The following is a 25961-nucleotide window of genomic DNA, read 5'->3' on the forward strand; positions in this document are numbered from 1 at the left end:
AAGTGGCTGGTAGAAAAAGGGGCCTGAGTGGAGGATTATCAGTATCGCGATTTGCAGGATTCCCTTCTGGGCTTCATTCTGGAAACTTTTGTTAGGGCTGCTTTTCTTAAGTGCCCACATTTGATGGAGGATGGAAGTAATTTGAATGTATTTGATTTATATATATATATATATATTAAGGTTAAAAGATGGTTGTAGCATTTAAAATGGAAAATTTTCTCCTCAGTTTGCTAGTATCTTGGGTGTATTCTCTCTAAGTGTAGCTCAAATAGGTCATCATGAAAGGTTAAAAAAGTGAGGTGGCCATGTTACGCTGGTGGTTAAGGCCAGGGCCTCTCCTACCACTGTGCCACTGACTTGCTATGTGACCCTGGGCAAGTCACTTAACTATAAGGTGCCTCAGTTTTCCTTCTGTTAAAATGGGGATAATAATACTGACCTACCTCAAAGGGCAGTTTTGAGGCGTGACTAATGCTTTTTAGAAAGCATTTTGGGATCCTTCAGCACAGGAATTCTCAAGACCTGAGTATTTTTTATAATAGCAATGTCCACCATGAACTTGATATGGCCGTGTGTCCCAGATGCTGTCATTAGTCTATATGGTTCTCCAAAAAATTGAATGAATCCATTGGAGAAGCAGTGGATTAACTAGCCAGACAAAATTTGAGAATGCATAAAAAACACATTGCCACAGAAACATACAGAGGATGCCTTTTCTGTGATTAGGTGGGATTTTTTCCCTTTTTATGTGGGACATAGTAGTTACTTGTGCCAAGAATAATTTTGGAATAATTTCTATTAACATCAACTCTGAAGCTAATTGTACTAATCTGAGATTGTGTTTGTTTATAATAAAAGTGAAGTAATCCAAAAAACAAACAAACCATAAAACAAAACCTTGAAATGTGGCTAATCTGGATTGAATTATGCTGTAAATGTTAAATACACATCAGATTTCTAAGACTTAGAACACAAAAGAGAATGTAAAGTATCTCACCAGTAATTTTTTTAATTGATCACATGTTGCAATGGTAATGTTTAGGGGTATATTGGGTTAAATAAAGCATGTTATTAAATTAATTTTAGCTGGGCATTGTGGCACATGACTGTAGTCCCAGCTGCTGGGAAGGCTGAGGTATTTTTTAAAGTGAGTGTTGGCCAGGTGCAGTGGCTCATGCCTATAATCCCAGCACTTTGGGAGGCCGAGGAGGGTAGATCACCTGAGGTCAGGAGTTCGAGACCAGCCTGACCAACGTAGTGAAACCCCGTCTCTACTAAAAATACAAAAATTATCCAGGCATGGTGGCGCGTGCCTGTAATCCCAGCTACTCAGGAGGCTGAGGCAGGAGAATCGCTTGAACCCAGGAGGCGGAGGTTGCAGTGAGCCGAGATCGCACCATTGCACTCCAGCCTGGGCAACATCAGTGAAACTCCATCTAAACAAACAAACAAACAAACAAACTGAATGTTAAGGATTGCTAGAGCCCAGGAGTTCAAGGTGCAGTGAGCTATCATCATGCCACTCACTGTACTCCAGCCTGGGCAACAGAGCAAGACCCTGTCTCTTTAAACAAACAAACAAACAAACAAAAAACTATGTTGCCCAGGCTGGAGTGTACTAGCTATTTACGGTATTCACACGCACAATCATGGCACGCTATGGGCTGGAACTCCTAGGCTCAAATGATCCTCCTCTTCAGACTCCCAAATAGGTGGAACTACAAGCCCTTGTTAGCACACCTGATTTTTTTTTTTTTTTTTTTTTTTTTTGAGATGGAGTCTCACTCTGTCACCCAGGCTGGAGTGCAATGGCGCGATCTCGGCTCACTGCAACTTCCGCCTCCTAGGTTCAAGTAATTCTCCTGCCTCAGCATCTCCAGTAACTGGGATTACAGACACGTGCCACCACACCTGGCTAATTTTTGTATTTTTAGTAGAGATGAGGTTTCACCATGTTGGACAGGCTGGCTCGTCTCGAACTCCTGACCTCGTGATCTGCCTGCCTTGGCCTCCCAAAGTGCTGGAATTACAGGCATGAGCCCCGTGCCCGGCCACGCTTGAGTTTTTAAAAAGACCTGGGTGTTTATCTGGGATGTGAGCCCGTTTCCTTTTACTGTTTTTAATGTGACTGCTAAAAATTTTAAACTACACATATGGCTCACGTTATATTTCCACTGGACCTCGCTGCTCTGAACTAACAGATGAGGACCATAACACTGGCTTTAAACATTACGTAATACGGGCTGGGCGCGGTGGCTCACGCCTGTAATCCCAGCACTTTGGGAGGCCAAGGTGGGCAGATCACAAGGTTAGGAGACTGAGACCATCCTGGCTAACATGGTGAAACCCCATCTGTACTAAAAAATAGAAAAATTAGCCGGGCGTGGTGGTGGGTGCCTGTAGTCCTGGCTACTCAGGAGGCTGAGGCAGGAGAATGGCACAAACCCGGGAGGTGGAGCTTGCAGTGAGCAGAGATCACGCCACTGCACTCCAGCATGGGCAACAGAGCCAGACTCTGTCTCAAAAATAAATAAATTAATTAATTACATAATATGGCCTGGCACAGTGGCTCAAGCCTGTAAACTCAGGAATTTAGGGGAACTTGGCCGGGCACTGTTGCTCACGCCTGTAATCTCAGCACTTTGGGAGGCCAAGGCAGGCAGATTACTTGAGGTCAGGAGTTCGAAACCAGCCTGGCCAACCTGGTGAAACCCCATCTCTACTAAAAATGCAAAACTATTAGCCGTGCCTGGTGGTGGTAGTGGATGCCTGTAATCCCCGCTACTTGGGAGGCTAAGGCAGGAAAATCGCTTGAACCTGGGAGGTGGAGATTGCAGGGAACCGAGATCATGCCACTGCACTCCAGCCTGGGTGACAGAGCAAGACTCCGTCTCAAAAAATAAATAGATAAATAGATAGATAGATAGATAGATAGATAGATAGATAAAAAGGGGAACTTGGAATGGAGACCATGCGGGAGTGGTGCTGGGTGCGAGGCCTGTGGATCTTGTTCCAGGGCTATCTTGAGTCACGGTCCCCTGACGTGGGCTGCTGTCATCTCATCATCTCAACAATGGCCAGGTTGTAGATTAACTGCCTTGAGGTGATCTCTGGTATTTAGCAGTTGGGTCTTCATGCCTGATGTATTTCAAAATTAGCCCCTGGAGTTTCTAAATACGTGCATAATTAAATAAGCGAGCACTGTGCACAAGAGTATCTATCTGGTGGGAAGGGAGAGAAACAAAGAGCTTTATTTATTCATTTATTTTCGAGACAGAGTCTCACTCTGTTGCCCAGGCTGGAGTGCAGTAGCATGATCTCTGCTCACTGCAACCTCTGTCTCCTGGGTTCAAGCTATTCTCCTACCTCAGCCTCCCGAGTAGCTGGGATTACAGGCTTGCACCACCACGCCTAGCTAATTTTTGTATTTTTAGTAGAGATAAGGTTTCACCATGTTGGCCAGGCTGGTCTCTAACTCCTGGCCGCAAGTGATCCACCTACCTCGGTCTCCCAAAGTGCTGAGATTACAGGCATGAGCCACCAGGCCCAGCCAACAAATAATTTTAAAGTATGTTTCAAGGCTAAATGTAAGAAAGGAAAAAAGTTTCAAAACGCATTTTGAAGCTGAGCTACTTGGTTACATATTGATGCTTTTATTTCTGTAGGATAGATTTCCCAAACAGACTGCTAGCTCAAATGTTATTTTCCAAATTGGCTTTAGCAATTTATATTCCCACCAGCATGTATGAGTGTCCTTTACTCATGCTTTCAGTATGAGGTATGATTACTCTTTTTATTTGTTTGTTTGAGACAGGGTTTCTTTCGCTCTGTTACCCAGGCTGGAATGCAATGGCATGATCTCAGCTCACTGCAACCTCTAATCCTGGCTCAAGTGATCCTCCAGCCTCAGCTTCCCAAGTAGCTGGGACCAAAGGCATGAGCCACCATGGCCAGCCCAGTTTTGTATTTCTTGTAGAGACGGTGTTTCACCATGTTGTCCAGGCTGGTCTCGAACTCCTGAGCTCAAAGTTATCTGCCTCCCTTGGCCTCCCAAAGTGCTGAGATTACAGGCATGAGCCACCGTGCCTGATGCAGATATGGTTACTCTTTATAATTTTTGTCAGTCACTGAAAAGTGGCATCTCTTTCTTGTTTTAATTTGCTTTTTCCTGAATAGTGAGGCTGAACAGTATCTTTTTATATTTTTATTGACCATTTGAATTTCCTCTTCTGCAATTTGCCTATTTGCAGCCTTTGTCCATTTTTCTATTTGTCATTAGTTTCTTTCTAATTACTTTGTAGAAACTATTTATATGTTACAGACTTTCATTCATATGTGTTACAAATATTTTCCCCAATCTATTGTTTTTTTCTTAATTTCGTTTACGCTCTCACCATGGAAAAAACTTAACTTTCCTTTATGATTCCTCTTAATCAAGTTCTCTTTATACACACCTCCTCACTTTTATTTTTATTATTTTATACTTAGATATCTAATGCATTTCAAGTTATATTATCTTACATGATATAACATAGTGGCTGATTGACCCAAATTTGCAATCAACTCTATAAAATAGAATCTCTACTACAATGCCTTAATCAAATAGGGGTCAGGCATGGTGGCTCACGCCTGTAATCCCAGCACTTTGGGAGGCCGAGGTGGGCAGATTACCTGAGGTCGGGGGTTCGAGACCAGCCTGACCAACATGGAGAAATCCCAACTCTACTAAAAATACAAAATTAGCTGGGCATGGTGGTGCATGCCTGTAATCCCAGCTACTTGGGAGGCTGAAGCAGGAGAATCGCTTGAACCCAGCAGACGGAGGTTGCAGTGAGCCAAGATCGCGCCATTGTACTCCAGCCTAGGCAACAAGAGTGAAACTCTGTCTCCAAAAAAAAAAAAAAAAAAAAAAGGTTTTTTTTTGGTTTGTTTTTTCATATAACAAGAAGAATAGAAGTAAAAGATCAGGACAGGTGTGGTGGCTCCACCATGCCATCAAAGATCCAGGCATCTTCTCCCTTTCGGTTCCACAACTCAGGGATCATTCTTTTCTTTTTTCTTTTCTTTTTTTTTTTTTTTTTTTTTTAAGATGGAGCCTCGCTCTGTCGCCCAGGCTGGAGTGCAGTGGTGCGATCTTGGCTCGCTGCAACCTCTGCCTCCCGGGTTCAGGTGATTCTCCTACTTCAGCCTCCCAAGTAGCTGGGATTACAGGCACCTGTACCTTGCCCGGCTAATTTTTGTATTTTTAGTAGAGAGGAGTTTTGCCATGTTGGTCAGGCTGGTCTCGAGTTCCTGACCTCAAGTGATCTGCCCACCTCGGCCTCCCAAAGTGCTGAGATTACAGGCATGAGCCACCACGCCCAGCCTATTATTTTCTTTTTCAGGCAAGCCAGTTTCTTTACTAAAAGGGTCATATTTACATGTTACGGGCAGGAAGAATATAGGGTGAAGGACACCCTTCTTTTCTTTTTATCAAGAAAACAATAGCTTTCCTGGAAACTGTACCCATTAGACTTCTAATTGTGTCTCACCAAGTGGGACATGGCCACTCTTATTTTCAAGAGAGTCTAGGGTGGTAAATAGATTTGTCTGGGCACATTGCTGCCCTAAACAAAATCAAGATTCTGAATGAAAATTGGGTAGGGAACTAGCGGTGTCTGCCATAGGAGCTAGCTTTATTTTCTTCTAGTTGTATACTCAATTATGCCAGAACCGTAAAATAAATAAAATAAAAAATAAAATAATAAAATAAAATAAATAAATAAAAAGTCATCTTGGTCCTTGTATTAGTCTGTTCTCATGCTGCTATAAAGTACTGCCCGGGACCGGGTGATTTATAAAGGAAAGAGGTTTAATCAACTCACAGTTGCACAGGGCTGGGGAAGCCTCAAGAAACTTACAATCATAGCAGAAGGGGAGGCAAACACATCCTTCTTCACCTGGTGGTAGGAAGGAGAAGCGCCCAGCGAAGGGGGAAAAGCCCCTTATAGAACCATCAGATCTTGTGAGAACTCACTCACTATCACTAGAACAGCGTGGGGGTAACTGCCCCCATGATTTAATTACCTCCCACTGGGTCCCTCCACGACATGTGGGGATTATGGGAACTACAATTCAAGATGAGATTTGGGTGGGGACACAGCCAAACCATATCAGTCGTTTATTAGATTGCCATGTAGTTTGATCAATTTTGGGGTTCTATTTTTCTTGTTTTAGAAAATAGAGATGGAGTCTCGTTCTGTTGCCCAGGCTGGAAGTATACAAGCATGATCATAACTCACTGCAGCCTTAAACTTCTGGGCTCAAGCAATCCTCCCACCTCAGCCTCCTGGGTAGCTGGGACTACAGGCACATGCCAGCACACCCGGCTACCTTTTTTATTTTTATTTTTCGTAGAAATGGGGTTTTGCCACGTTGCCCAGGGTGGTCTCAAACTTCTGGGCCTCAAGTGATCCGTGATCTACCCTCTTGGCCTCCCAAAATGCTGGAATTACAGGCATGAGCCATCACACCCGGCCTAATTTAAAAAATATTTATAGACATGGGGTCTCACTTTGTTGTCAAGGCTGGTTTTGAATTCCTGGCCTCAGGCCAGGCATGGTGGCCTGTAATCCCAGCACTCTGGGAGGATGAGGTGGGCCAGAGGCCAGGAGTTCGAGACCAGCCTGGCCAACATGGCGAAACCCTGCCTCTACTAAAAATACAAAAATTACCTGGGCGTGATGGCAGGTGCCTGTAGTCCCAGTTATTAGGGAGGCTGAGGCGGAGAATCACTTGAATCTGGGAGGTGGAGGTTGCAGTAAGCCAAGATCATGCCGCTGCACTCCAGCTTGGGTGACAGAGAAAGACCCCATCTCAGTAAATAAATAAATAAATAAATAATTCTGGCCTCAAGCCACCCTCCCGCCTTGGGCTCCCGAAGTTCTGGAATTACAGGCATGAGCCACTGTGCTATTTTCTCTAATGATCTAGATGTCTATTCCTGTGCCGATAGCATACTGTTTTATTTATCATAGCTTCATTTTAAGTTTAATATATGATAAGACAGGTCTCCTTTGCTGGTCTTCCTTTCCTAATATTCTTGACCATCTCATTTATTCTTCTATATGAATGTTAAAATTACTGTCTCGTTTTTTAAAAAATTGATGTATTCTGATTCTAATTTCACTTATATGCTAATTTGGATTTATATGTTACATTTATATTTTAATAAAAGAATTAGCACCTTTATGATATTAATTCTTCCTATTCAAAATCACAGAATATTTTTCCTTCATTTAAAGGTATGATTTTTAGGTCTTTTGAAAAGGTCTAAGTCTTGAATTTTTATGTAGCCAAATTTATAGAAAAAATTTTCCTTATAGCTTCTGAATTTGGTAACACGTGCTTTAAAAGGCCTTTCCACTCCAAGATTAGAAAAATATTCATCCATGTTTCCCTTAGTACTTTTCTGGTTTCATATTTTATCTTTAATTTTTGATGCATATGTAGTTTATTTTGGCATAAAGTGATGATTTAGGGTTTTTTTTTTAAGTCTAACCAGTTGTCTCATTACATTTACTGCATAAGCCACCTTTCTCCCACTGATCTGGAATTCTAGTTTTATCAAATCATGAATTCAGTGTGTATTTGGATCCAGTTTTCATTTTTGCAATTTGTTCTGTTTCTATATGAATACAATAAACATTTAGCATCTTTGGAGTGCTAAGTGATTTCATCAAAATATTTAATGTTCAATTCCCTGTGAATTCCATATTTTTCTTCCATTTTGAGATAAGAAAAGTGAACCTAGAGAAGGTAAGTTAATTGGCCAGTCACAGTGGCTCACACCTGTAATCCCAGCACTTTGGGAGGCCAAGGCGTGCAGATCACCTGAGGCCAGGAGTTTGAGACCAGCCTGGCCAACATGGTGAAACCTCATCTCTACTAATAATGCAAAAATTAGCCGGGTGTGGTGGTGCACACCTGTAATCTCAGCTACTCAGGAGGCTGAGGCAGGAGAACCGCCTGAACCTGGGAGGCGGAGCTTGCAGTGAGCCGAGATCGCACCACTGCACTCCAGCTTGGGCAACAGAGCGAAACTCCGTCTCAAAAAATAAAAAATAGATTAAAAAATAAAAGAGAGAGAGAGAGAAGGTAAGTTATTTCTCATGCGTTCGGATGTGGGCTCTTGCACTTTCCCCAGGGAGAGCAGCTCGTAGTCTTCATTACTTCAGAGTTGGGATGAGCATTCACATTAGAAGACATGGATGAGGTTCTGAGGTTATTATTATGGTATTGATCTAGGGACCAAGCAATGCCTAGGTCCCTGGGCGCCCTCTTCTCTTTGGCGTTCTAGATCGAGGAAGCTACAGAGAGGTATACACAAGGAATGGAAATCCAGTACCTCCCGCTATGCAGCTCTGTTATGTTCCATATTTTCTCTCTTCTCCCTGAAACTAACATGACACAGACTGCAGAGGAGGCCTCTATAAGAGAAATAAATAAGGCCCAAGGAATGCCTTGGACTCTGACCAATCATATTAACCAACCACTCCTCCTAGGAGCTGAGGGGCCTAGGAAAGTCTTTTTGGGGCGATAGTCCTGGGGAAATGGAGCAGAAGTGTTCTCTCCCAAGATCTGCAAAGTTGAACCATATATCTCTAGTGTAAACAAAGGGCTACAGAGATTAAAAATTGAGGTGGGGTTGATGGTGGTTATGGTTAGAGTCATTGTTTCCTGAGTGTTTTTATGTTCTCAGCCTATGAGTGTTTGCCACTTCTACGAACCCCAGTTCCTCAGAATTTCTCATTAGAAACCTCAAGAATTGCCTATAGGGTTTGTGAACTCCTGGCTGCTGGTGTCTTCCATCACCCAATAATCGAAAAACATATCATTGTTTCAAGATCTCTTTTGAAAAATAGTTTCACTGGGATATAATTCCAGTTTGACAATGATTTTCCTTTCAGACATTAGAAGTGTTATTCTGCTATCTTCTGGCTTCTTCTGTTTCTGTTGAGAAATCTGCTGTCATTTTCATTTGTTTCTTTGTAGGTAAGATATATTTCTCTCTAGCTGTTTTAGGATCGTTCTCTTCAGTTTTCTGTAGTTTCACTATGATGTGTCTTGATGTGGATTTCTTTTTTTTTTTTTTCTGGATTGCAGTTCACTGAGTTTCTTTAAGAATTTGGGTCTCATTAATTCTTGAAAATTCTCAGTCATAACCTTTCAAATATGGCCTCTGCCCCATTTTCTCTATTTCCTCCTTCTGGAAATCCAGGTATACATTGGATCTTTGCACTTTATCGTCCATGACCCATGATCTTTCACGCTTTCCATTTCTTTGTCTCTGTGCATTCTGGGTAACTTCTTTGGGGCTATCTTCTAGGTCACAAATTATTCATTCATACTATTCATCTGTTTAATCTTTCCATTGATTTTCTACTTTCAAATATTATAATTTTCTTTTTTTAAATTTTTTGCCTCTCCCAAAATCAGGTGTTATTTTTAAAAATTATTGTTATTATTATTATTTCGAGACAGAGTCTCACTCTGTCGCCCAGGCTGGAGGAGCGCAGTAGTGCGATCTCAGTTCACTGCAACCTCCCCATCCTGGGGTCAAGCAATTCTTGTGCCTCAACCTCCGGAGTAACTGGGACCACAGGCCTGCGCCATGACGCCCGGCTAATTTTTGTATTTTTAGTGGAGGCAGGGTTTCACTATGTTGGCCAGGCTGCTCCTGAACTCCTGGCCTCAAGTCATCCACTCGCCTCAGCCTCCCAAAGTGCTGGGATTACAGGCATGAGCCACTGCACCCAACCTTATTATAATAATTTTCATTTCAAAAGTTGTTTGATTCCCTAATCACTACCTACTTTCATGCTGTGTTTTAACCTAGTCAAACTGCTGGTCTCATATGTTTTCTTTTTTGTCTTTGAGAGAGTCTCACTGTCACCCAGGCTGGAGTGCAATAGCATGATCTCGGCTCACCGCACCCTCCACCTCCTGGATTCAAGTTATTCTCCTGCCTCAGCCTCCCAAGTAGCTGGGATTACCACAGGCGTGTGCCACCACATCTGGCTAACATTTTTTTTTTTTGAATTGGAGTCATGCTCTGTCGCCCAGGCTGGAGTGCAGTGGCACAGTCTTGGCTCATTGTTCCAGCAATTCTCCTGCCTCAGCCTCCCGGGTAGCTGGGATTATAGGCATGTGCCACTGTGCCCAGCTAGTTTTTGTATTTTTAGTAGAGATGGTGGTTTCACCATGTTGGCCAGGTTGGTCTTGAACTCCTGAGTTCGGGTGATCCACCCACCTCGGCTTCCCAAAGTGCTGGGATTACAGGCGTGAGTCATGGCGCCCGGCCTGGTCTCATATGTTGCTAGTAGTTAAAGCAAGATAATGGGTACCTAGGGATTTGTTAGATTTTTATCTACTTTTGGTATATTAAATGATTTCCATAATAAGTTTTAAAGGGCAGGGAGGGGGTCATCACACTTTAAAAAGTTGGGGATAATTGAACAATAGGCCATATGAAAACATGACAATTTAAACTGGGTTATGGAGAAGACAGAATTGTGGGGCATGAAACTTTTCTGGAATACAGTGGAGGATTCTGAATGGGTTGAGGACAGCAGGAAGGGAGACTGTGGATATGTGGGAGACAGGAAAGAAGAGGCAGAGAATAGGAAGTGGGTTCCAACCCATGATGGGAGGAAACCAACATGGTCTGTTCCATTTTCCTCAGGGCCCTAGGACCACAGAGCCACTAAGATAATCTATATGCTGCCTTCATTTGAATATCAAGGACTGCTGGTGTCTGGGTTCAGGGAATTTTTTCCATTGCTCCCTTCTGTCTAGTCCGGTATAGCCGGTCTGACCTCTTGGCTCAACTGGTATCATCTCCAACCAGTTCGTGCCATGCCTTGCTAAGAGAAAGACCATAAGAGGCAATGAAGAAAAGAACCGTTCAGACTTCTTTTCTTAGGTGACATAATTCTGTCTTTCCACTTTCTGTCCTGTCATGAAAAATCTGAAGAAAAATTTTAATTAAAGTATACACATTCAACTGGGCATGGTGGCTCATGCCTGTAATCCCAGCAATTTGGGAGGCCAAGGCAGGAGGATCACCTGAGGTCAGGAGTTTCAGACCCACCTGGCCAACATGGTGAAACCTCATCTCTACTAAAATTACAAAAATTAGCCAAGTGTAGTGGCACACGCCTGTAATTCCATCTACTCAGGAGGCTAAGGCAGGAGAATCACTTGAAACCAGGAGGTGGCAGTTGCAGTGAGCCAAGATAGTGCCAATGCACTCCAGCCTGGGTGACAGAGCAAGACTCTGTCTCAAAAAAAAAAAAACAAAAAAAAACTGCATGCACAAGCAGAGAATATGTATTAAAAAAACTCAGCAGAGCCTCACATTCAAGGATTTTCTACACAAGAAACCATTCCTAAAATATGTGCTTGGAATTACTAGGGTTTCTCTTGCAAACATTTTAATAACACCTCATTCTTTTAAAATTGTGGTTATATATGTCATGTTGTTAGATCATTACAGCAACTCTCCTGGGTAAAGCGGTTATTTCTAGGTCATTTTATAGAAGGAAAAACAACCAGTACTTTTTTTTGCTTTACTTCAGTAGCTATTGCCTCCTTCAATTTGACATTTCAATCCTGGCACGTAGTGGGGGCTCAACAAATATTTGTTGGAGGAATGCCATTTAAAATACAATGATTGGATGGGAGAATATTTAAGGGCATTAACATTTTTTAAAAGCCAAAAAAAATTACAATTGGACTTAGGAGATTTTGATTTTTTTGTGTGTATTTTCTTTTAAAAAATAAGCTTCTCTAGGCTGGGCTTGGTGGCTCATGCCTGTAATCCCAGCAGTTTGGGAGGCTGAGGCGGGTGGATCACCTGAGGTCAGGAGTTTGAGACCAGCCTGGCTAACATGGTGAAAACCCATCTCTACTAAAAATACAAAAATTAGCTAGTGGTGGCGGCACACACCTGTAATTCCAGCTACTAGGGAGGCTGAAGCAGGAGAATCGCTTGAACCCGGGAGGCGGATGTTGCAGTGAGCCGAGATCACACCACTGCACTCCAGCCTGGGTGACAGAGCAAGACTCCATCTCAAAAATAAATAAATAAATAAATAAATAAAGTATATAAATAAATAACCTTCTCTTTTGGCTTCCTCCAATGTACTCTGAGTAGGAAGAAATTACATTGTTATGATTTAGACTAGTAAATTTTTTTTTGAGATGGAGTTTCACTCTTATTGCCCAGCCTGGAGTGCAGTGGCGTGATCTTGGCTCACTGCAACCTCTGCCGCCAGGGTTCAAGTGATTCTCCTGCCTCAGCCTCCCGAGTAGCTGGGATTACAGGTGCCTGCCATCACACCTGGCTAATTTTTATAGTTTTAGTACAGATGGGGTTTCACCATCTTGGCCAGGCTGGTCTTGAACTCCTAACCTCGTGATCCACCCGCCTCGGCCTCTCAAAGTGCTGGGATTACAGGTGTGAGCCATTGCGCCTGGCTGACAAATAAATTCTTACATAAAAAAACTGAGTTAGAATTGGTCCCTGGAGCTGTTTTCCATCCCTAAAAAGATGACGTCAAGCTATCATGTATAATAAATAACAACTCAATTGACCACATATTTTCCTTTAAGCCTAATGAGGAAATAATATTATAGTGAAATACTTGGAAGTTTTAAGGGAAAAAATCCTTTGTCATTAAATTAAAATTTAAACCGAAACAATCACTTGACTGTTTTAGAATAAAATTGGCATATGAAAGGTTTGATAGCCAACGACAGTAAGATTAACATACTACAGCATTTGCTTTAGCATTTACTGAGTAATACTTAAAGCTATCATAAATGTGCAAATGAAGACATTGTTTATTGTATTACTGCTGAGATTAATATTTTTTCAGATTTCTAAAACATTACAACAAATGCACACATGAGGGCGCTCTAATCAGACAGATATGGAGAGGGTAGGCATTTGTTGACTGTTAAATTCAAAACTAGTTGTAGCCGGGCGGGGTGGCTCAGGCCTGTAAGCCCAGCACTTTGGGAGGCCGAGGCGGGCGGATCACGAGGTCAGGAGATCCTAAACCATCCTGGATAACACTGTGAAACCCCGTCTCTACTAAAAATACAAAAAAAAAAAAAAAAATGCCAGGCGTGGTGGCTGGCGCCTGCAGTCCCAGCTGCTTGGGAGGCTGAGGCAGGAAATGGTGCGAACCTGAGAGGCGGAGCTTGCGGTGAGCCGAGATCGCGCAGCCGCACTCCAGCCTGGGCGACAGAGCGAGACTCCGCCTCAAAAACAAACAAACAAACAAAAAAAAACCAAGCTAGTTCTATACTTTTACAGATGGAAAAATCAAGGTCCACCAAAGAGGTTATGATTCTACATGAGTTATTCTCTAGAGGAAATAAATTGGGTATTAGAATTTTTAAAAGATTGAACAGAAATCCCTGTCAGTGAATTTATGCTGGATAATTTTGACTCTTACCCCAGCAACTCCTTATTGAAAATCTTTACCCATGGCATGATATAATTTATCTACAATCTTAAATGGGTTCGGCAATAGTGTTTATAGGATGTAGGAGAAAGACTTAATTAGAATATTTATTTTTATGAACTTTTGCTCTATAAAATTATAAAATGTTAATTGTACTTCATTTATACTTTTTTTTTTTTTTTTTTTGAGATGGAGTCTCGCTCTGTCGCCCAGGCTGGAGTGCAGTGGCGTGATCTCGGCTCACTGCAACCTCTGCCTCCGGGGTTCAAGCGATTCTCCTGCCTCAGCCTCCCAAGTAGCTGGGACTACAGGCACACGCCACCACGCCTGGCTAATTTTTGTATTTTTAGTAGAGACGGGGTTTCTCCATGTTGGCCAGAGTGGTCTCGAACTCCTGACCTCAAGGGATCTGCCCGCCTTGGCCTCCCAAAGTGCTAGGATTACCGGTGTGAGCCACCAATACCTGGCCCATTTATACTTAAAGCTGATTTTCAACTGATTTGGGTAAGATCCTTAGTCTTTCCCCATCTCTGACGTAATTCCTAGTTTGTCCTTTGGCTTTCCTATGTATATAAAGCTACCAGGCTGCTTGCAGATTTTCCAGGGAAGGAGTCCCATAAACACTCATAAAGATTTTATTAGGGAGAAGCTATGATGGGAATATAGAATGTAGTTTTTTTAATTTAAAAATCAGTATGGGCCGGGCGCAGTGGCTGAAGCCTGTAATCCCAGCACTTTGGGAGGCTGAGGCAGGCGGATCACGAGGCCAGGAGATCGAGACCATCCTGGGTAACACAGTGAAACCCTGTCTTCTACTAAAAATACAAAAAATTAGCCGGGCGTGGTGGCGTGCATCTGTTGTCCCAGCTACTCGGGAGGCTGAGGCAGGAGAACGGCGTGAACCCGGGGGGCGCAGCTTGCAGTGAGCCGAGATCGCGCCACTCTGCACTCCAGCCTGGGCGACAGAGCGAGACTCAGTCTCAAAAAAAAAAAAAAAAAAAAAAAAAAAATCAGGATGGGCCGGCCGCGGTGGCTGATGCCTGCAATCCCAGCACTTTGGGAGGCCGAGGCGGGCGGATCACGAGGTCAGCAGATCGAGACCATTCTGGCTAACACGGTGAAACCCCGTCTCTACTAAAAAATACAAAAAATTAGCCGGAGGCGGTGGCCGGCGCCTGTAGTCCCAGCTACTCCGGAGGCTGTAGTCCCAGCTACTCCAGAGGCTGAGGCAGGAGAATGGCGTGAACCCCGGAGGCAGAGCTTGCAGTGAGCGGAGATCGCGCCACTGCACTCCAGCCTGGGCGACAGAGCGAGACTCCGTCTCAAAAAAAAAAAAAAAAAAAAAAAAAAAAAAAAAAAAAAAGCAGTATGTAGAGCTGGGCACGGTGGTGTGTGCCTATTAGCCCAGCCAATGGGGAGGCTGAGGCAGGAGAAGCCCTTGAGCCCAAGAGTTTAAGACTAGCCTGGGCAACACAGCAAGACCCTCATCTCAAAAAAAATAATAAAATAAAGTATTGCAATATTTATTATATAGGCAAATTTTTTTCAACTTAAGCACTACCCTCATCAAGGGAAGATTTGTTTGATTAGATCCCCACACAGGCTGGCCACTTCCTCATTTCTACTTTTTCTTTTCTTTTTGAGATGGAGTTTTGCTCTCGTTGCCCAGGCTGGAGTGCAATGGCACGATCTTGGCTCACTGCAACCTCCGCCTCCCGGGTTCAAGCGATTCTCCTGCCTCAGTCTCCCGAGTAGCTGGGATTACAGGCACCTGCCACCACACCCGGCTAATGTTTGTATTTTTAGTAGAGACGGGGTTTCACCACGTTGGCCAAGTTTGCCTCGAACTCTTGAGTTCAAGCGATCTACCCGCCTCGGTCTCACAAAGTGCTGGAATTACAGGTGTGAGCCACCGCGCCCGGCCTCATTTCTACTTTTTCAAAGAAATCAATTTTCTTTAAAAAATAAACTCTCTTGGCCACGCGGTGGCTCATTCCTATAACCCTAGCACTTTGGGAGGCAGAGGCAGACGGATCGCTTGAACTCAGGAGTTCAAGACCAGCCTGGCCAACATGGTGAAACCCTGTCTCTACAAAAAATTAGCTGGATGCAGTGGCACGTGCCTGTACTCCCAGCTACTCGGGAGGCTGAGGCAAGAGCATCACTTGAGTCCAGGAGGCAGAAGTTGCAGTGAACTGAGATCACACCATTGCACTCCAGACTGGCTGATGGGAGTGAAACTCTGTCTCAAATAAATAAATAAATAAATAAACTCTTATTTTAAAAAAAAAAGCAAATCATGAAACAAAACAAAACCCAGGGCTCTGAATGAAACAGATCTCTCCTTTAGGGGGCTAGATGATGGAAAAGAAAATATATCATGAATTTCATGTTCTCATTTGTCTTCATTAATGACTTATATGTATATATATTTCCATTGAAGACATAGATATGCATTTGATCACCTACATTTGTTTGTATTTTGAATCATAAATTAAGTCATTTCCTGTCCAGAAAGCACCTGACAATCTTATGATAAAAAACATGGAATTTTAAAATCACAAACGCAAATAACAAGCCAGGCACAGTGGCTCATGCCTGTAATCTTAGCTTTTTTGGAGGCCGAGGTGGGCAGATTGTTTGAGCTCAGGAGTTTGAGACCAGCCTGGGTAACATGGAGAAACCCTGTCTTTACAAAAAAATAAAAAATTAGTGGGGCACGGTGGCATGTGTCTGTAGTCCCAGATACTCAGGAGGCTAAGGTGGGAGGAGTGCTTGAGCCCAGGAGGTCAAGGCTGCTGTGAGCTGTGGTGGCACCACTGCACTCCAGCCTGGGTGACAGAGTGAGACCCTGTCTCAAAAAAAAAAAAAGAAAAAGAAAAAGAAAAAAAAAAGGAGTGCAAATAACAGATGACCTTACAAACATCAAAAGTTATATCTTTATTTATAATAAGTTTTGTCTATATTTAATGAAATATATTAGACAAGTAAAAAATGTAGCAGTATGCATATGGCTTTATCTTGGCCCTGCCCACTACTCTGCCCTCATCTATTTTCCTTCCCACTGAGTCCTTCCACATTGGCCACACCACAGCAAACCTGACAAGCTTCTGCCTGAAATGGCACCATGGCACTTCTCTTCCCTTTGCCTGAAACATTCTTTTTTTTTTTTTTTTTTTTTTTATGAGATGGAGTCTCACTCTCTCACCAGACTGGAGTGCAGTGGCACGATCTCAGCTCACTGCAAACTCCACCTCCTGGGTTCAAGCGATTCTCCTGCCTCAGCCTCCCGAGTAGCTGGGATTACAGGAGCGTACCACCATGCCCAGCTAATGTTTGTATTTTTAGTAGAGATGGGGTTTCACCGTGTTGGCCAGGATGGTCTTGATCTTTTGACCTTGTGATCCACCCGCCTCAGCCTCCCAAAGTGCTGGGAATACAGGCATGAGCCACCGTGCCTGGCCAACATTCTTATTCCCCTTTTCTTTGACCATTGAACAAAAGCTCTAAGATAGCAAAGGCTTTGTCTGGTTTAGTAAGGGTCTCAACAGAAAAACGATGGAACAGTCAGAATAATTACCGGACATTTTATATAAATGGAATCATACACTATGTGACGTGTTTTTTTGTGACTGGCTTTTTTGACTCAGCATAACATTTTCAAGGCTCATTCATGTGCTAGCATGTGTCAGTATTTCATTCCTTTTTGTTGCTCAACTGTAAAGTTTATTGACACAGTATTTATTTTATTTAGTAAAGGGTTATTTACAAATGTAAAAGGGTAGAGGAATCATAAAAATGAGTGTAGTATCCCGGAGCCAGTAGCAGCTGCAATGTTACCATCTTTAGACCCAAAATGGCAAGGGGAATAGTGGTCAGTTGAACCTAAAAGAGTCAGCATGTAAAATCGGCTGCCCTGGAAGAGCAGTGGCCTTCACTGGAGAGACACAGCCAGCCCAAGGTCCCCTCTCAGTGAGGGAGATGAAACAATAAATATCCTGAGCCTACCTTCATTTCCACTCTAATTTCCTGCCTGGACTACCAGTTGGCCAAACCCAACCAAGGCATGGGAACCCTTTTGATGTGGATTATAAGGTCAGCCTCTGAGAGCAGAGTGGAGATGGGGGAAGAGTGGGTCTAGAAGGGTAAACAGAAGACATATGACAATTTCTGTATTTGCAACACCTAGAACATTGCCTTACATATAGCGATTTTAAAAACTGTAACAACTTTATTGAGGTTTAAGTCACAAACCAGGCAGTTCACCAATTAAAAGTGTATAATTCAATGGGTTTTAATATATTCACAGAGTTTTGCAGTCATCACCACAGTCAATTTTTTTTTTTTTTTTGAGACCGAGTTTCCCTCGTTGCCCAGGCTGGAGTGCAATGTCATGATCTCAGCTCACCACAACCTCCACCTCCCTGGTTCAAGCGATTTTCCTGCCTCAGCCTCCCGAGTAGCTGGGATTACAGGTATGCACCAGCACGCCTGGCTAATTTTGTATTTTTAGTAGAGATGGGGTTTCTCCATGTTGGTCAGGCTAGTCTTGAACTCCCGACCTCAGGTGATCCACCCGCCTCGGCCTCCCAAAGTGCTGGGATTACAGGCATGAGCCCCCGTGCCCGGCCACCACAATCAACTTTAGAATATTTTCATTTCTCCCAAAAAGAAATCCCATACCCATGCGCAGTCACTCCCCATTTCCTCCATCCCTCAGTCCTAGGCAACCACTAATTTACTTTCTTTTAGGATAGGATTTGCCTATCTTGACATTTCATATAAATGGAACCATACAATTTGTGGTCTTTTGTGACTGGCTTCTTTCAAGTAACCTAATCTTTTCAAGGTTCATTCATGTTATAGCATGTGTCAGTACTTATTTCCTTTTTTTTTATGGCTCAATAATATTCTGTTGTAGGAATACAACACATTTCATTTATCTGTTTATCACTTTTTTTTTTTTTTTGAGATGGAGTCTCAGTCTTTCACTCAGGCTGTAGTACGGTGGTGTGATCTTGGCTCACTGCAGCCTCCACCTCCTGGATTGAAGCCATTCACCTGTCTCAGCCTCCCGAGTAGCTGGGATTACAGGCACGTATACCATGTCCTGGTAATTTTTGTATTTTTAGTAGAGATCGGATTTCACTATGTTGGCCAGGCTGGTCTCAAACTCCTGACCTCAAGCGATCCTCCTGCCTTGGCCTCCCAGAGTGTTGGGAGCCATCATGCCCAGCTGTCTCCACTTTTTGACTATTATGAATAATGCTGCTATGAACATTCACGTATAAGTTTTTGTGTGGACACGTTTTCATTTCCCTTGGGAATATGATGAAGCCTGGCATTGCCAGGTCATATGATGACTCTATGTTTAAACTTTGGAGGAACTGCCAGACTATTTCCAAAGCAGTTCCAACTTCACTGCAAAGCATTTTACATTCCCTCCAGCAACATATGAGTGTTTCAATTTTTCCACATTCTCTCCAACACTTGTTATTATCTGTCTTTTTATTATAGCCATTCCTGTGAGTGTGAAGTGGTTTCTTAATGTGGTTTGGATTTGCACTTCCCTGATGGCTAATGATGTTTCTATGGTTGGAATGTTTGTGTCCTCCAAAATTCAAGTTATAACCTAAGACCTAATGTGATGGTGTTAAGAAGTGAGGCCTTCAAGGTGGTGATTAAGTCATGAGTGCTCTGCCCTCGTGAATGAAATTAATGCCCTTATAAAAAGGCTTCACATAGCATTTCTTCTTCTATTTTTTTCCTTTCTTTTCCTGCTATGTGAAGATGCCACTGTGAGAACAGGAACAATGGAATAGGCCCTCACCAAATGCCAAATATGCTATTACCTTGATTTTGGATTTCCCAGCCACCGGAACTGTGAGGAATAAATTTTTTGCTTCTAAATTACTCAGTCTCAGGTATTTTGTTATAGCAGCACAAACAGACTAAGACAGAAATTGAGTGTATTTTCTTGTGCTTATTGGTGATTTATTTTCTTTGTTTTATTTTTATTTATTTATTTATTTATTTATTTATTTATTTTTAGGTGGGGTTTTGCTCTGTTGCCCAGGCTGGAGTGCAGTGGTACAATCTTAGCTCATTGCAAACTCTGCCTCTCGGATTCAAGTGATTCTTGTGCCTCATCTGCCTGAGTACCTGGGACTACAGGCATGCACCACACGCCTGGCTAATTTTTATATTTTTAGTAGAGATGGGTTTTCGCCATGTTGGCCAGGCTGGTCTCGAACTCCTGGCCTCAAGTGATCCACCTGCCTTGGCCTCCCAAAGTGTTGGGATTATAGGCATAAGCCACAGCACCTGGCCCTTATTGGCCATTTGTATGTCTTCTTTGGAGAAATATCTGTTCAGATCTTTTTTCCATTTTAAAATCGGGTTATATCCTTTTTATTATCAAGTTGTAAGAGTTCTTTATGTATTCTAGATCCAAGTCCATTGTCAGATACAGTAGTCCCCCTTATGCTTTCTGCAGTTTCTGTTACCTGCAGGTAGCTGCAATCCCAAATATTACAGTATTTTGAGAGAGAGAAAAAACTATTCATGTGACTTATATTAAAGTATATTCTAGCCGGGCACGGCGGCTCACACCTGTAATCCCAGCACTTTGGGAGGCTGAGGTGGGTGGATCACAAGGTCAGGAGTTTGAGACCAGTCTGGCCAATATGGTGAAACCCCGTCTCTATTAAAAATACCAAAATTAGCCGGGCATGGTGGCAGGCACCTGTAGTCCCAGCTACTTGGGAGGCTGAGGCAGGAGAATTGCTTGAACCCCAGAGGCAGAGGTTGCTGTGAGCCGAGATGGCGCCACAGTACTCCAGCCTGGGCAACAGAGCAAGACTCCATCTCAAAAAAATATATATATTCTAATTGTTCTATTTTATTATTAGTTTTTGTTGTTATTCTATTACAGTGCCTAATTTATAAATTAAACTTTATCATAGGTATGTATGTATGTATAGGAAAAAACATAGTATATATAGAGTTTGGTACTACCTGCAGTTTCAGGTATACACTGGAGGTCTTGGAACATATTTTGTTATGTATATATATCTATATATTTATAAATATGTATTTATGTATAGCTATATATATATCTATATCTATAAATATGTTTATATATCTATATTTATCTATATATAGATATCTATTTATATATAGATATAGGTATATATATCTATATATAAATATATTTATCTCTATATAGATATATGTATTTATCTATATATAGATATAGATATATAGATATCGATATCTATATATCTAGATATAGATATCTAGATATATTTATCTATATATAGATAGATATCTATAGATATATATCTATATATAGATATATATCTATAGATATAGATATCTATAGATATATATCTATATATAGATATATATCTATAGATATAGATATCTATATCTATATATATAGATATCTATATCTATATATAGATATAGATAAATATATCTATATATAGATATAGATAAATATCTCTATCTATATCTATCTATATATTTTTTGAGATAGGGTCTCGGTCTATTGCCCAGGTTGGGTACATTAATGCGATCTTGGGTCACTGCAGCCTCAGCCTCCTGGGCTCACGTGATTCTCCCACCTCAACCTCCCAAGTAGCTGAGACCACAGGCACATGTCACCACATCTGGGTAATTTTATTTATTTATTTTAGAGATAGGGTCTCTCTATGTTGCCCAGGTTAGTCTTGAGCTCCTGAGCTCAAGTGATCCTCCCACCTCAGCCTTCCAAAGTTCTGGGGTTACAGGCATGAGCCACGGTGTCCAGCTACACATTTTCCACAAATAAAGTGGGTCTACTTTGTATATGATTTGCAAGTATTTTCTCCCATTCTGTGGGTTGTCTTTCACCTTTTTTTTCCTTGAGTCCTCCAAAATTCATGTTATAACCTAAGACCTAATGCGATGATGTTAAGAAGTGAGGCCTTCAAGGTGGTGATTAGGTCATGAGTGCTCTGCCCTCGTGAATGAAATTAATGCCCTTATAAAAAGGCTTCACATAGCATTTCTTCTTTTTTTTTGCCTCAGCCTCCTGAATAGCTGGGATTACAGACATGTGCCACCATGCATGGCTAACTTTTGTATTTGTAGTAGAGACAGGGTTTCACCATGTTGGCGAGGCTGGTCTCGAACTCCTAACCTCAGGTGATCGGCCCGCCTCGGTCTTGCAAAGTGCGGGGATTGCAGGCGTGAGCCACCATGCCCAGCACATGCATCAATTTTTATGATTCCTTGCTTGAACTGATCAACCAGTCAACTACTGATTCCAATAAGGTTGGATGAGGTGGCTTATACTCTACTTATTTGCCGCCCCCCCTTCTTCCTTTTTTTTTTAAGACAGGGCCTTTGACACGCTGGCTGGAGTGCCGTGGTGTGATCTTGGCTCACTGCAGCCTCTACTTCCTGGGCTCAAGCAGTCTTCCCACCTCAGCCTCTTAAGTAGCTGGAACTACAGATGTGTGCCCCTATGCCTGGCTAATTTTTGTATTTTTGTAGAGACGGGGTCTCCCCATGTTGCCCAGGCTGGTCTCCAACTCCTGGGCTCAAGAGATCTGCCCACCTTGGCCTCCCAAAGCGCTGGGATTACAGACATGAGCCACTCTGCCTGGCAACTTGTAACAATTCTCTGTATATTCTTGATACAAGTCAATTGTCAGATATAGTGGTAGTATATAATTAAACATAATTATATAGAACTATATTTTATATAAGTGCAGCATTATATAAAATAGCAAAAATTTGGAAATAACCAAATGTCCAACAATAGGTAGTTAGCTAAATACACTGTGAAACATCCATGTAATGAAAGCTATACAACTATAAAAAAGATCTAGATCTATTTATACTGACATCGACAGATGTCTAACATAAATTACATGAAAATAGGAAGTGACAAAGAAGAGAGTTTGGTATAATCTCATTTGCATTAAAGTAATCAAAAAAACCAACTTATATAATAGATACAGGCTGGGCAGGATGGCTCACGCCTGTAATCCCAGCACTTTGGGAGGTCAGGGCAGGAGGATCACTTAAGCCTAGGAGTTCAAGATCAGGCTGGGCAACATACCCAGACCCCATATCTACAAAAAGTTTAAAAATTAGCCAAGTGAGCTACGATCACGCCACTGCACTCCAGCCTTGGGGATAGAGCAAGACTGTCTCTAAATAAAATAAAACAAAATAAAATAAAATACGCTGGGCATGGCAGCTCATGCTGTAAAAGTACTGTAATCCCAGCACTTTGGGAGGTTGAGGCAGGTGGATCACCTGAGGTCAGGAGTTCAAGACCAGCCTGGCCAACATGGTGAAACCTCATCTGTACTAAAAATACAAAAATTAGCTAGGCATGGTGGTGCACGTCTATAATCCCAGATACTCGGGAGGCTGAGGCAGAAGAATTGCTTGAACCTGGGATGCAGAGGTCACACTGAGCTGAGACCGCACCACTGCATTCCAGCCTGGGTGACAGAGCAAAACTCTGTCTCAAAAAATTAAAATAAAATAAAGTAAAATAAAATATAATAGACATAGCTACATATGTGTGAAAAGGACAATAACATTAAATTATGAGTGTTTTCTGTTGCTGTTTCTGTCCTCCCTTGGGGGACCTTTCTCAGGGGGAAGCAGTCTTCATTTACTTGACGAATTGTCCAACCATGAGGTCACTTAGGCTGAAAACTGAAAATGCCTATAGACTGCTTTACTTATGAATAGGAAAACATAAAAGGAAAAGAAACAAGAGGAAGTAGGTTTGAGACAATGTAGCTATGAGTTTGGAGGAAGAAAGAGAGAAAGGGCAGTTTTGTGAGATAGAGGGAAAATGGCTAACGTGGACATTTTGGAAGTTTTATTGTGACATGCAATGTAATTTTCAGTTATTCATTTTCTCAAAGCTGCAATGAAGTTCTCCATTGCTCTCTAAGGCTTTTGGAGTTGTTATTGTGTTTTATAAAATCTATATCTGCAGATAGAGACTGACCTCATATATGAATAGAAAAAAATCTGAAGAAGTAAAAATTGTCGATAATGATAATCTCTGGAGATAAAATTTTCTGGGGAACTTTCATTTTCTCTATTGTGTCTTTCCGTAAGGTTAGAAAGTTTTGTTATGAGTATACATTCCTTTAGTTACTAGGAAATGAAATGTAACACTGTGGGGCTTGTTCCCTTATTTCAGGACTAGGGATTAAAGTAGTGAAATAAAAATGACTTTTAATTCCACCCGATGAGTTTAGATCACAGCTTTCTCATTGATAATATTAAAACAAGCAGCTGCTTTTATTTTGGAAGGCATTAACTCAACTTAAGTTTCATTAAAGATATTTGCTCAAGCACTGTAGCACTTGGGATTGTCTGCTATGTAGGGTGGATATATGTGTGTGTGTGTCCACAAATTGTTTAATACTTTTTATCAACTTTAGTTCATAAGCCTTCTGCAAACATTTTCAATGACTGCCTGCTTGTATATAATGTTAGATGTTGCAAATTGACCTTAGAAATTGTAACAGATAATTAAATGAGTTCACTCTGCTATTTACACAATAGAGCCTAGTTTATTTAATTTGTGGGAACCAAGATTCAGAAAGCAGTAGGAAGGAGCTATCAGTTTTTTTGTCTGAAAGGGCTCTTCTTCTTGGATTTTAATGTTTTAAAGGAGAAAGTAATAACAAAGTTGCCAGATCCTGTTCTTTCTCTGCATTGAGGTCCTGTAACATGGTGGTTATTCACATTGACTCTTGGTTCACAGCAAGTTGTTGGCTGCATGGGTTCACAGCGTAGTTCTGTGACCTCAGGCAAGCCAGTTCACCTATTTGTGCCTCAGTTTTCTCATATATAAAATGAGGAGATAGGCCGGGCACCATGGCTCACGCCTGTAATCCCAGCACTTTGGGAGGCCGAGGCAGGTGGACCATCTGAGTTCAGGATTTCAAGACCAGCTGGGTCAACATGGTGAAACCCCGTCTCTACTAAAAGTACAAAAAATTAGCCGGGTGTGGTGGCAGACACGTGTAATCCCAGTTACTTGGGAAGCTGAGGCAGGAGAATCACTTGAACTCAGGAGGCAGAGGTTGCAGTGAGCCGAGATCATGCCGCTGCACTCTAGCCTGGGCGACAAAATGAGACTCCATCTCAAAAACAAACAAACAAGCAAAAAAACCGAGGAGCTAATGCCTTCCTTCACTGGGTTGCTGTAAGCATTAAATAAGAATATATATATAGGGTTGATAGCAATGCACCTGGCATAAACTGTGCTTAATACATGGAAACTAATCATAGTTTGTTATTCTTGAATTTTCTTTTCTCTAGAATTTTGAAACTATTTTAGAAATAACAAAGGGCTGTGAATTTTACCAAAGACTACACTGAATTCAATCTGAGGTAAATCAAGTTGCAATCATGGCAAACTTGAAGTAGTATTGTGAAAAGGTTTTTGTTTGTTTATTTTTTAAGTTAAGGGTTATGGCCGGGCGCAGTGGTTCACTGATGTAATCCCAGGACTTTGGGGGCCAAGGCGGGCAGATCACTTGAGCTAAAGAGTTCAAGACCAGCCTGGGCAACATGGTGAAATCCCATCTCTACAGAAAATACAAAAATTAGCTGGGCGCGAGGGTGCACACCTGTAGTCCCAGCTACTTGGGAGGCTAAGGTGGGAGGATGGCTTGAGCCTGGGAGGCAGAAGTTGCAGTGAACCGAGATCACACTACTGTACTTCAGCCTGAGTGGCAGAGTGAAACCCTGTCTCAAAAAAAAAAAAAAATTAATTAAGCAATTATGAAAGGAGTTCAAAGAAGTCACAGAATGAAAGGGCTGGGTGCGGTGGGTCACTCCTGTAATCCCAGCACTTTGGGAGGCTAAGGTGGGCCGATCACCTTAGGTCAGGAGTTTGAGACCAGACTGGCCAAAATTGCAAAACCCCATCTCTACTAAAAATACAAAAAAAATTAGTGGGGCGTGGTGGCTGGCACCTGTAATCCCAGCTACGCAGGAGGCTGAGGCAGGAGAATCACTTGAACCCGGGAGGTGGACGTTGCCAATAGCCAAGATCAAGCCGCTGCACTCCAGCCTGGGAGACAGAGCAAGACTCCATCTAAGAAAAAAAAAAGAAAAAGAAAAAGGTATATTTAAGTGATGGAACGATATTCTCTTCCGTCTACACCTCCATTCCCCTGTAGCCATCAGCATTCACAGCTTCAAGGAAAGGATGATAGAGGTGAAAATCTTCTGTGTTATAAGAACCAACCTGGGCTTCTGAGTTTCACATACCCAAGGCCTAGAAGATTCATGGTATAAAGTTCATGCCATCAACAGTGATTTGGAGGAACAGATGGAGATCCAGGCTACCTACTCCGATCTGGACTGAGGGGTGTCTCTGGACCCAGCAAGACGTGGGCGCAAAGGAAG

General features: G+C 42.2%; 2 pseudogenes across 1 annotated transcript in view; both read right to left on the minus strand.

Moving 5' to 3' along the window:
• LOC107966528 (E3 ubiquitin-protein ligase RNFT1-like) overlaps positions 1-25961 on the minus strand; it is a 94967-nt pseudogene that overhangs the window by 46333 nt on the left and 22673 nt on the right.
• CCDC144A (coiled-coil domain containing 144A) overlaps positions 21040-25961 on the minus strand; it is an 86542-nt pseudogene continuing 81620 nt past the window's right edge. The window contains exon 4 of the transcript XR_008540303.2: positions 21040-25647. The product of XR_008540303.2 is annotated as a coiled-coil domain containing 144A, transcript variant X4 (transcript). The remainder of the gene's footprint in view (positions 25648-25961) is intronic.

This window comes from Pan troglodytes, chromosome 19 (assembly GCF_028858775.2).
Source record: "Pan troglodytes isolate AG18354 chromosome 19, NHGRI_mPanTro3-v2.0_pri, whole genome shotgun sequence".
NCBI lineage: Eukaryota > Metazoa > Chordata > Mammalia > Primates > Hominidae > Pan > Pan troglodytes.